Consider the following 12936-nt stretch of genomic DNA (forward strand, 5'->3'; position numbering starts at 1 on the left):
TACTCCACTTTCCTTGTTTTCTGTCCATTTTGTATTTCACTAATCGTGAATCACATTGTATTCTCCCCAGTTAGTGTAATAAAGAATGTATTAAAATGCTTGGTGTGTGCATGGGTGCAGGTGAGTGTGTTCAAGTCTGTGTGAGTGAAACTAAGAGTTAAATGACGTGTGCTGGCCCTTCCAGTACCCCTGGTGTTTTGGTGAATTGACGTATTCTGCTCTTCTCTAGTTTTCATGCTAAGGGCCCTTGGTCTCGGACCTCAAGTGGAGGGTCAGCTGTGGTCAGTGGGGTCCGGATACCCTCTCTCTTTCAGACCCGTGTCAGAGACGGACTCTTGTCTGTTTTCACAGCCCCAGAAGTGTTATTTGTACATCTACGTAAAAGTGTGACGTCACTTGCACGGTAGACATGGGGGTTGGGGTAACCCCTGCAATCTTACATCCAGTGCACAGGCTAGAGAGCAAGGTTGGAATTGTAATGTGTATATTCTAACAAAACAAGGGGACCCAATAGGTAGTTGAGGACCTTGGGTAATCGTTAATTTCAAACAAACAGTGGTCCTCAAAATAGTTTAAGGAATAAAGGGAATAAATATAGTACAGAATCTAAACTATATTAAGAATGTCCAGTCGGACATCCAGTTTAATTCTTCAATGAAACACAACCAATAATCAACAGCAAAACATATGTGGGACACAGTCCTGTATCCGTTGGGAGAAAAAGACATATACAAAACAAACAGACATTGCAGGCAAGGCAAAGGAGCTTAATTACAAAATCCAGTGTTTAAGCTTTTTCCATACAGACAATGCACTTTTTTACGTAATTGGTTAATGTGCACGCTGTTTAGATTGGGGTCGACGACGTTTCGATCCTATTACAGAGATACAAGGATCATCATCAGGACGGAAGAATGTACAAGCCTGGTATTGAAAGAAATTGCCTGTAGGAAAATGAGAGGGAAAATAGGAGTGTAAAGAGGGGGAAAAAAAGGGGAAAATTAGAACTAGGATGAGGCAGCGTGGAAATTTTAGCCGTGATTGTGCTCAGTGCACATGCCACTTGTGACTGCATGCATATTTGGAGTTTGTTACAGTCTTTAAGAAGCTAACGGGTGAGCTGGTGAAGTAACGGGATGATTTCTAATTCAAGAGGGAGGCAAGCATTAGATTTGCGCCGAAGAGAGAGTGCTACGAATGGTATGTGACGCCAATGGGTGGCGAGATACGAGCCGCAAAGTGTGTAAACACAATAAAGTAAGCATTGAGTAGTGACTACCGGTCTTAAAAACGGGGTGTGGAGTAGCCAATTGGCCCGCTTACCGTAGAGAGTAAATCGGAATGCAGACGTGGTCAAATGGCGGAATAAAAGAACTCGCGTCTTGTTGTGCAATAAGGGTCTGACAGGCTGCTCGTAGGTGCGGGGGTAACCGCAACGATAGCTGGGGAAGGAAGGAAGGCACGTGAGGCAGAGAGCAAGTGAACGAGTGGCGCCGGGGGGGTAGGGGCGACCAGGGAGAGGTACCTGTTTAAGTTCAGAAACGGGCAATGCGATTATCTTGCTCCGATCCAGGAACTGGAAATTAAGTCCGAAGGAAGGTACCAGGCATCCAGAGTTAACGGGCAATTTCGATCAAATTGCAACGATGAGTGATCCCTGAGTATGCACTGGAAGGGGGAAAGTGCAGGTAAGTGAAATGTGGGCACTCGGGCAATGGCCGATGGGCCGGTATCAGAGTTCCAGCTATGGGCTGCTTCAGTCGTGGCCGGTATGACTCGTGGGTGGGGGTGTGGGGTGGGGGGTTTGCACGGGGGTTCGTATGGGGGGAGGGGAGTTTGGTTTAAAACATTTTTTTTTTTATTCTTACCTTCCCTGGTCCCACTATGTCCCGTTTTCCTGCTCTCGTGCTAAAGAGGAAGCAGGCAGCTTCCCTCCCCTCCCCTCCCCTCAGCAAATCACAACGTTGTGATTCGTGGGGACGGCACCCAGGCGGGCACCTATGTGGAGACCATTTTCACCATGTAGGCTGCATGCAGCCTACATGGAGAAAAGGGAGAGTGCGCATGACTGGTATGGTCGGCCCCAGAGGGCCGACCAAACAGTGAAGGCCCGCAACATTGGGCAAGCTACTCTTCCCCAACTCGCCCCCCCCACCCACCCCCAAACAGGCATATTCTTCTGTTTTCTGGCAGTGCGAAAAGCAGAAACATAAAATGGTAGCTTTACCATTTTATGTTTCTGCTTCTCGCAGTGCGAGAAAGCAGTGGGGCGATGCTCCTCCGCCCTAATGGAGGAGCCGCCCCTAGGCTGCTTTTTTGGCCAGCCAGTGGGGGTCGATTTGGGCAGTGTCTGTGCTGTTCGGATGCCGCCAACGGCCCAGTGGGTGCCTGAGTGGCCTTTCTGGAGGCAGATGGGCCTCTGTTACCTCCCTTTTACGAGGGAGGTGTCACTCCCTTTCTCTCGCTGGGCCGACCCATTAATGTATGCAGATTCAGCAGGGACAGGGTGCCTGAGCAGAAGTGGCCTCACTTGTATTCTGGTGTGGTTCACCAGTGTAAAACGTGTATTTTTTTGCATCTAAGTGAAGTTAAGAAATCATGCCTCTGTCAGAAAGCCCCCCCTTCTTTTCATAAAACTTCGCCGAAGCAGAGTTTTGCTGAAATTCAATCTGCAAACGTGGGCCACTTTTTTTTGCGTGCCCTGGCCTATTTTTTATCCCAATCTAACCGTGCTATAGAGGAAACATTGTGGAGATAGACAGGCCTGACTACCCTTCACGGCAACTCTCCACCCATGGACCAGTCCAAGTTTATTAAAGACCCCCCCACACACACACGCACACTGGTCATCCATGAAAGGGCATCTCAGCCCTACTCACCTTACAGGAAGGCCGGACAAGCCCACAAAGGAAAAAGCAGCAGACACCATCAAACACTAGAAAGCAATAGACACTTTCATACTCAGAAAACCAGCACACACTACCAGACATCAGAATACAGTCTAAACTGCCAGACATCAGAATCAAGCAGACTCTACCAGACATCAGTACCCAGCCCACACTACAGGGCACCAGAAACCAACACACATTACCAGACATCAGAAGCCAGCAGACACTATCAGTGGTCACAAACCAACAGACACTACTACCAGACATCAGAAACCAACAGACACTACCATACATCGCAAACCACACACACTCCCAGACACTAGAAGCCAGGAGACACTTTTATACATCAGAAACTAGCAGAAACTATCAAACATTAAAAGTGAGAAGACACTTTCAGAACCCGACATCAACAGACTCTACAAGATATTAGAGCCCAGCACATATGATCGAACACGAAATATTAACAAGAAGAAACAGACAGGCAGTAACCGAAATCACAATCAAACATCCAGAGGGGAAAAACGCTTAGACATCAATAGGGAAAAACTATCAAACACCCAAAGACCAAGAGACTAAACCCACCATCAAAGAGAACCAAAGACCAAGAGACTAAACCCACCATCAAAAACCCAAAGGTAATATACACCACGAGCTACCCACAGACCACAAACACTGTAACACAATGACTAAACTCACCATCAAACACCGGACATTAACATAAGCTACCCAGAGAGCAACAAACACTATCACACAATGACTAAACCCACCATCAAACATATAAAGGTAATATATGCTACCAGCTACCCAGAGACCAACAAACACTATCACATAATGACTAAACCCACCATCAAACATCCCAAGTGAACATGCCCTACCAGCTACGCAGAGACCAACAAATACTATCACACAATAACTTAGCCCACCATCAAACACCCCAAGTTAACATGCCCTACCAGCTACGCAGAGACCAACACACGCTATCACATAATGACTAAACCCAACATCAAACCCCTGAAGTTAACACACCCTACCAGCTACGCAGAGACCAACAAACACAATCACACAATAACCTTAGCCCACCATCAAACACCCCAAGGTAACATGCCCTACCAGCTACACAGAGAGCAACAAACACTATCACACAATGACTGAACCCACCATAAAACACCCGAAGGTATATATGGTACCAGCTACCCAGAGACCAACAAACACTATCACACAATGACTAAACCCTCCATCAAACATCCCCAGAGACTAACAAACACTATCATACAATGATTCTTCGCTTGTGGTGACTGAGGCAGCGGGGCAGAGCGGACAACAAGCCCCAGGGAGCAGCGGGCGCATTGGAGGAGGTGCTGACACTCCCCCAAGTGAGCGGGGGATTAAACCAACTTCTCTTTCCGCACCGCGGGACGCGCGTGGGCGGACGCTGGGCTAAGCCCGGGCAAAGGGCGGGCCGTTTGTGGCCGTTAGTGGGCTGGTAGAGGCAGGGCTGGGCCACACCCTTAAGGACTTATCACAAAAGCCGGTAATTACCTCTTGGAGACCATCAGCGTGAGCGGAGAACTATGAGTAAACATAGAACCTCGGGACGGGGGGGAGGATGCAGCATTGTAGGGACTCTGGACGCTTTCATCATAAGAGCAGAATCCCTGGTGTCACATCAAATCCAGCTGACGGAAAGAAGGGTGTCAACTGAACTGGCGCAGGCACAGAGACGCTCATCGCTCGGGCATATTGCCCTGTCAAAATCACCAACCATGAGTAGGTTGAGCCAGTCTGTGATTCCAGAGGGAGATCCGTGTCGTATTACAGAATCACAGTCACGTCCTTTAAGCCCGCCACAGTGTTCAGTGGGGGCCAAGGATGGTACTAGTATTAGCCGTAATCAAGGGTCAAAGGGGGAGGAGTGTAAAGAGGCCCAGAATTCAGTTAAGGCGGGCAAGAGTGTGATTGTAGAGACCCACGAGGAAATGGGGCAGAGTTTGAATGAGGGTGTTAATGAAAATGCCAAGGACCCGATTTTAGCCAGGGGAAATAGGTCAGTTACGACACGGTCCCAGAAAAAAGTGAGTTCAGCAGTTTGTGAACCGGTGGTGAAAGGGGGTTGGGGTGGAATAAATTCAAAAATAACCAAACAGCCCAGGCAAAAAAACAAAGGGGGCCCCCCAAGAAATATAAGTAAGCACTCAACTGGCGCAGCTGGGGCGAGGGAGGAGGTGGCAGATGATTCAAACAAAGTAGCTTCATGTCCCAATGTGGTGCACGAGGAGATTGATTTAGAATTGGTTAGGAATAGCGTACTTTGGGATAAAATTGAGCATCTCATTACCCTTGCCTTAAAACCCTTATTATCTAAATTAGACCGGATTGAGACTCACTTGATGGAGCTGGGAAATTGGAGAAAGGGTCCCGAGTTGCACCAGGAGAGTCTGATAGGTGGGGAAGGTGTGGATATTATAGGGAGGACCGTTAGTGATCATGTGGCGGCAGAGACAAGGCCTTCTGATGGGAAGAATGAACAAGGAGCACAGAGGGTCAAACAAGTGCCCGGTATTAGAAAAAACCAGGACCAAGGACAAGTGATAAATGAGGGCGAGACAGAGAGGCGGGGACCTCCTCCGGATCAGGCTACTAGGGGGATCTTGAATAAGGAAAATAGTAGGGACACGGAGGGCGAAGGCTGTGTGCAGGGATCAAAGGGGTTGATATATCTAGACCTCCCTCCTGCATGCACGCAGCCCATACACGTTGGTTCTCGTGGGCGTGCCGGCACCCAAAGGGAACACCCGGGAAACAACAGAAATATTAATAAACAAGTTGGCACACTGGCTAAGTCAGAATGCAAGGTTTAATGGTACAGACCTTAGGCATATTTTAATGGCGAGGCGAGTAGCATGGGTAGGGAAGTCCAAAAAAGTACACCCAGGGGATTGTGTTGTAGTAACCCTCAGGCACCCTAACTTGGTGGACAAAGCACTTCGCTGCTTCAGAGACCGAGCGTGGGAGGAACGATTGGCGATAGGCTTGTTGCCCTTGGAATTTTTTTATAGAAAGCCGGTAAGATCAGCATTTGAGGTTAGTAATTATGGAGAGGGATTATCAGAATGTGCACATGGAGCAGGGGGAGTGAGAGATATCCCTTTACGCAACAGGTTCGACCCACTGCTTAGAGGGAGAGTTTTAAGTGAGGTGGATTGACGGTGGGCGAAAAATAAAAGGGCACAGCAGTTAGACCAAACAAAGGAACCAGGTAGGGTCTTACAGGGTGTTGATGTGGGGTGTGGGGATAACATGGACCTGTTAATGGAAAATGTAGGGATGGCAGGGAAGAATGCCACTATGGTAGCACTGGAAGAGGGCATTACACTAGAAAGAGTAGTACAGGACCCTGTAAACTCGCCACAGTTGGAAGTACACAAGGTTAAAAATTCTGATATAATAAAAATAACATCTTGGAATGTTGCAGGGCTTGCGTCCAAAATAGAGGACCCTGATTGGCTGCAATATATTCAGGGTTTCCAGATTATATGTTTACAGGAAACCTAGATAATAGATTGTAGCAATATTCACTTAGTAGGGTACAAGCGCTTTGCTGTCCCGGCCCGAAAGTCCTGCTCAGGGAGAGCCATGGGGGGATTGTGTATTTTTGTGGACCTACAATTGGGGGGCACCTGGACCGATCTAAATTGGTCCTCTGCTTGTATGGAGGCCCTTAGGTTTTCTAATTATGGGAATAGTATTCTCTTGAATCATTTTTATAACCCAACGTCACAAAACAAGACAGGGTCTGGTGTGGAAGAGTTAGATGCTAGGCTCACTGCAGGGAATTGGGCTCACAAGGGGGCGGTGGCCCCGTTGGTAGCCGTTGTGGGTGATTTTAATTGTCATCTTTGCCCTGACCTGAGACCGGCCAAAGGAAATTGGTCTTCGTGCCCGGTTAGGAACGGACCCCACTTTGAGCACTCAATTGAGGGCAATGAGCTGGGAAGGGTGTTAAGCAAACACGCCCTTGAGCATACTGTGGATTTGATAACCAAAGAGAGGGAGAGAGAGATTAATCCCACTTTTAAGGGGAGGGGGTGCTCCTCTTTCATTGACTTTATAGTAGTCTCTAAATTTTTAAAAGACCGGGTAAGTGGGGCTGATATTGACCTAAGTGCTTTTAGTGACCACAACCCTCTAACATTGGTGGTTGAAGGTGTGGTCACCAAAAAATCTAAGAGGCAGGGAAGGGGTGGTAGCACAGAGAAAATAACAGACCAGGGGAGAAGATTAAAATGGGCCAAAGTGGATGGATGTACATTTTATAAAAACCTCATAAGAGAAGGCAAGAGAGAACTATAGAGGTGCCTGGACCCCGTGGTTGAGGGTCCAGAAGTAGTTAAATGCTTTGAGGCAGTTGCCCATTTAGTGGACCAGTTGTTGTGCTCCACCCACCATGGTCCAGTTATGGAAAATCCAAGATGGTTTGACAAATCCTGCACCTCAGCCCTCAAAAACTTAAAAAGTTGTTTAAAAATCTTACCAAGGGACAAGTTGAAAGTGAAAGAGTTAAGGCTGATATACAATCAGGCCGTTAAATGCAGGAAAAGACCCGTTCAAACACAGGCCTGGGAAGACCTAAGGGAGGCTGCCTTAAGGAGGGAAACATCCGCTTTCTGGAAAACAATTATAATCCATGTTTCCAGGATGCCAGTGTTCCCGCACTCGGCACCAATATCTTGCCGGAAGATTGGGTAGCTCATTTCAAAGGCCTTTATAATTATGTAGCGGTTAGTACAATTCCCTCTGAGGTGGAGGCAGGGGAGGTACCTGCAATTATGTTTACGTTGGAGGAGATCATTGGGGGAACACAGGGTCTATCCCCTAATAAAGCTCCAGGACCGGATGGCATTCCCCCGGATCTCTTTCTAAGTAGTATTGAGTTGTGGGCGCCCATACTGACAAGAGTGATCAATGCTGCGGTAACGTTTGGTTGTCCCAGTTCGTGGTCCACAGCGATAATTGTCCCTATATTCAAAAAAGGGAATAGGGACACTCCTCAATGTTATCGCCCGATCTCTTTGATCGACGTTACAGCGAAAGTTATGGGACGTGTGATTTTAGCACGATTGTTGGATTGGTCGGAGGAAAATCGGGTCATTACTGATGTTCAATATGGTTTTTAGACCGGGGAACTCTACATCCGACCAGTGTATAAATTTATATTTACTAGTGGCTAAATATACATTAGCAAGTGAGGGGACGGTTTATTTAGGCTTTATGGACCTAACGGCCGCATTCGACCATGTAAACAGGGAGAAATTATGGGCCCTTTTAAGTAGGTTGGGGGTGGATGGGGGACTTATAAATATACTTAGGGACCTACACTGTAATACATCTGCTAGAGTCCGATATAACCGTGAGGGGAACTGATCAGCATTGTTCTCTTGCACTAGTGGGGTTAGACAAGGGTGCATTTTGGCCCCCTTTTTGTTCTCCCTATATATCAATGGACTGGAGCAAGCATTACTTGATCTTAAGGTGGACTCCCCCAGGGTAGGATGTAGGCCAATTCCGGTTCTGCTTTACGCAGATGACGCGGTACTTCTAGCGCGCACCCCCAGGGGCTTGCAGCGTCTGATAGACGGTTTTGTTAATTTCATGGACACGCTGGATCTGTCGGCTAATCTCTCTAAATCCTATGTCATGGAGGTCGGACGCAAACCCATTAAGAAATTCAGTTATAAAATGGGTGATAATATCATAGGGAAAGTACAACATTTTTCATATTTAGATATTTTATTTGATGGGCGATTACATTTTAAATTTTGCTGGAGGAACGATGCACAAAGCTAGTCTCGGCCACAGGCTCTATTATGAATTATGGACGTAGGCTGGGACGGTGGTCCCCGGAGCAGATAGCAACATTGTACACCTCAATTTGCTGCGCAAAGTTGTATATGGAGCTGAACTTTGGGGCTGTAGAGAAGTCCATCAGCTCCAGACAGAGGAGAATAAATACCTGAGATCCCTACTTAACATTTCCCAAAGTACCTCGTCCTATGTCACCCATGAGGAACTAGGATTGGCTTATATAGAGGATGTGGTTCATTTGAAGCCGATTATGGCCTGGATTAGGATATGGGCAAACCCAGAGGCTGAACTAAACAGGCAAATAATTATGGACAGCATCAGTAGGGATAAAGGGTTGTCCATTCCTTGGCTGAGATATGTAAAGTCCTCTCTTGAGTCTACTAGATGTAAAAACCTTTTTAGTACCCCCATGGTAATTACCCGTTTGGACAGGAAATTGGTGATGAAAAGATATTTTAACTATGTCTAATTGCAGAGAGAAACAAAAGAAGGGGGTAAGAACTCTGTTATAGCTTACAATATGTTGAAAACGGTGGCGGGATGGAACCGTATTTGACCCTTATGTGTAATGCTCAGGATTGGTTTTTAATCACCCGTTTTAGGCTCAATCTTTTACATCACTTGTTATCTGTGCCTCATGGTTTTACTGTTTCGGTTGAGCAGAAGGGTCCCTGTGGCTGCGATCTACGATCTCCTCAGGACACCCTTCATTTTGTATTGTTATGCCCATTCTATTCAGTGCTGAGACGTCGATTTTTAGTTGGTATTTTAAAACAGGCTAAATTCAAGCAGGCCAGGGTTGCCTTGCTACACCTACAAATGGTAAATGACTCTCGGACTCTGTTTTGTGTGGTGAATTTCTTGAAGATGGCCTTAACAATAAGGAAAACAAGAGGGGTTTGTTGAATCAAAAATTTGTACTGTATTTGATGTATATCAGCATGAATTTTAATGAAATTTTTCATCTTTTTATTGTTATGTGCTTTTATGGTGTTTTTTAGATGCCGAATAAAGATTTTGAAAAAAAGACTAACAAACACTATTATACAATGACAAAACCCACCATCAAACACCCAAAGGTAATACATGTTACCTGGTACCCAGAGACCAACAAACACTATCACACAATGACTGAAACCACCATCAAACACCCGAAGGTATATACGGTACCAGCTACCCAGAGACCAACAAACACTATCACACAATGACTAAACCCACCATCAAACACCCGAAGTTAATATATGCTACCTGCTACCCAGTGACCAACAAAGACTATCACACAATGACTAAACCCTCCATCAAACACCCCCAGACACCAACAAATACTATCACACAATGACAAAACCCACCATCAAACACCCAAAGGTAATACAGGTTACCTGGTACCCAGAGACCAACAAACACTATCATATAATGACTAAACCCACCATCAAACACCCCCAAAGACCAACAAATACTATCACACAAAGACTAAACCTGTCATCAAACACCCAAAGGTAATATATGCTACCAGCGACACAGAGTCCAACAAACACTATCACACAATGACTAAACCCACCATCAAACACCCAAAGTTAACATACACGACCAGCTACCCAGGGACCAACACACTATCGCACAATGACTAAACCCACCATCAAACACTCTAAGGTATATACGCTACCAGCTACCCAGAGACCAACAACAACTGACACACAATGACTAAACCCACCATCAAACACCGAAGTTAACATATGCTACCAGCTACCCAGAGACCAACAAACACTATCACACAATGACTAAACCCACCATCAAACACCCTAAGGTATATATGCTACCAGCTACACAGAGACCAACAACAACTAACACACAATGACTAAACCCATCATCAAACAACCATAGGTAATATATGCTACCAGCTACCCAGAGACCAACAAACACTATTAAACAATGACAAAATCCACCATCAAACACCCAAAGGTATATATGCTACCCGAGACCAACAAAGACTATCACACATTGGCTAAACCCACCATCAAACACCCAAAGGTATATACGCTACCAGCTACCCAGAGACCAACAAACATTATAATTTAATGACTAAACCCACCATCAAACACCCAAAGGTAATGCATGCTACCTGCTACTCAGAGACCAACAAACACTATCATACAATGACAAAACCCACCATCAAACACCCAAAGGTAATACATGTTACCTGGTACCCAGAGACCAACAAACACTATCACACAATGACTAAACCCACCATCAAACACCCAAAGGTAATATAATTGCTACCAGTTACCCAGAGACCAACAAACAATATCACACAATGACTGAAACCACCATCTAACACCCGAAGGTATATACCAACAAACACTATCACACTATGACTAAATCCACTATGAAACGCCCAAAGGTAATATATGCTACCAGCTATCCAGCGACCAACAAACACCATCACAGAATGAGTAAACTCACCATCAAACACCCCCAGCGACCAACAAACACTATCACACAATGACTAAACCCATCATCAAACACCCACAGTTAACATACCCTACCAGTGACCCGGAAACCAACAAACCCTATCACAGAATGACTAAATCCACTATCAAACACGAAAAGTTAACATACACGACCATCTACCCAGAGACCAATAAACATAAAGCACGATGACATCAAGAGTCCAACCATTGATATTAGAAATCAGCAGTATTGTCAGACATCCAAATTGCAATGTGCTCCACAAGGCAACCAGTCAACAATACACACAGTCATACACCCAGACACCGACTGAGACAATCAAACACAAACAAGCCAACTCCACGCCGACCACCAGACGCATAGAAACCAGTGGATACTATCAGACAATGGGAGACTAAGACACACACTGTAGAGTAAAAACAGATCAACAAACAGATCAACAAACAGTATTAGACAATGCAAAGAATAACAGACATATTTAGAGACAAAGATCAAATTAGACACAGACCACCAGAAACTATCAGACAGTCGGAGGTTAATATTCAGCAAAAAGTCAAAAGACAAGCATCGAGGCACCCTTGGCGCCCATCAAACACACAGACAGAAAAACACAGCACTCGGGCAGCAAGGACCTAGCAGACACAATCAAGTTCAAAGAGACCCAAACGCACCATCAGACACCCCGAAAACAATGCAAGCTTTCAGTTACCCAAAGGCGAATCAACACTAACAAACACCCAGTGGAAAACAGACACTATCAGACACCCAGAGACGAACCAACACTGTTGACTAACCATAGACAAACAGACACTGTAAGCTACTCAGAGATAAACCATCATTATCTAATACCCTTACACAAACAGACGCTGTCAGGCACCCAGAGTTAAACCGTCACTATCAAATTCACATAGTCACACAGACACTGTCAGACACCCAGAGATACCCACAGACAAGCAGACACTATCAGACACATAGAGATGAACCGTCACAACCATATACCCATAGACAGACACTGCCAGTCACCCAAAGATGACCTGTTACTATCAGCTGCCCATACACAAACAGACACTGTCAGGCACTCAAAGATGAACTGTTACTATCAACTGCCCATAAACAAACAGACACTGTCAGTCACCCAAAGATGACCTGTTACTATCAACTGCCCATAAACAAACAGACACTGTCAGGCACTCAAAGATAAACCAAGACTACCAAATACCCATAGACAGACACTGTCAGGCACTCACAGATGAACCAAGACTACCAAATACCCATAGACAGACACTGTCAGGCACTCAAAGATAAACCAAGACTACCAAATACCCATAGACAGACACTGTCAGGCACTCACAGATGAACCAAGACTACCAAATACCCATAGACAGACACTGTCAGGCACTCAAAGATAAACCAAGACTACCAAATACCCATAGACAGACACTGTCAGGCACTCACAGATGAACCAAGACTACCAAATACCCATAGACAGACACTGCCAGTCACCCAAAGATGACCTGTTACTATCAGCTGCCCATAAACAAACAGACCCTGTCAGTCACCCAAAGATGAACTGTTACTATCAACTGCCCATAAACAAACAGACACTGTCAGGCACTCAAAGATAAACCAAGACTACCAAATACCCATAGACAGACACTGTCAGGCACTCACAGATGAACCAAGACTACCAAATACCCATAGACAGACACTGTCAGGCACT

General features: G+C 45.6%; 1 protein-coding gene across 8 annotated transcripts in view; it reads right to left on the reverse strand.

Moving 5' to 3' along the window:
• OBSL1 (obscurin like cytoskeletal adaptor 1) overlaps nucleotides 1–12936 on the reverse strand; it is a 685475-nt gene that overhangs the window by 656987 nt on the left and 15552 nt on the right. The window lies entirely within an intron of this gene.

The sequence above is a fragment of the Triturus cristatus genome, chromosome 3_2 (genome assembly GCF_964204655.1).
Source record: "Triturus cristatus chromosome 3_2, aTriCri1.1, whole genome shotgun sequence".
NCBI classification, from domain to species: domain Eukaryota; kingdom Metazoa; phylum Chordata; class Amphibia; order Caudata; family Salamandridae; genus Triturus; species Triturus cristatus.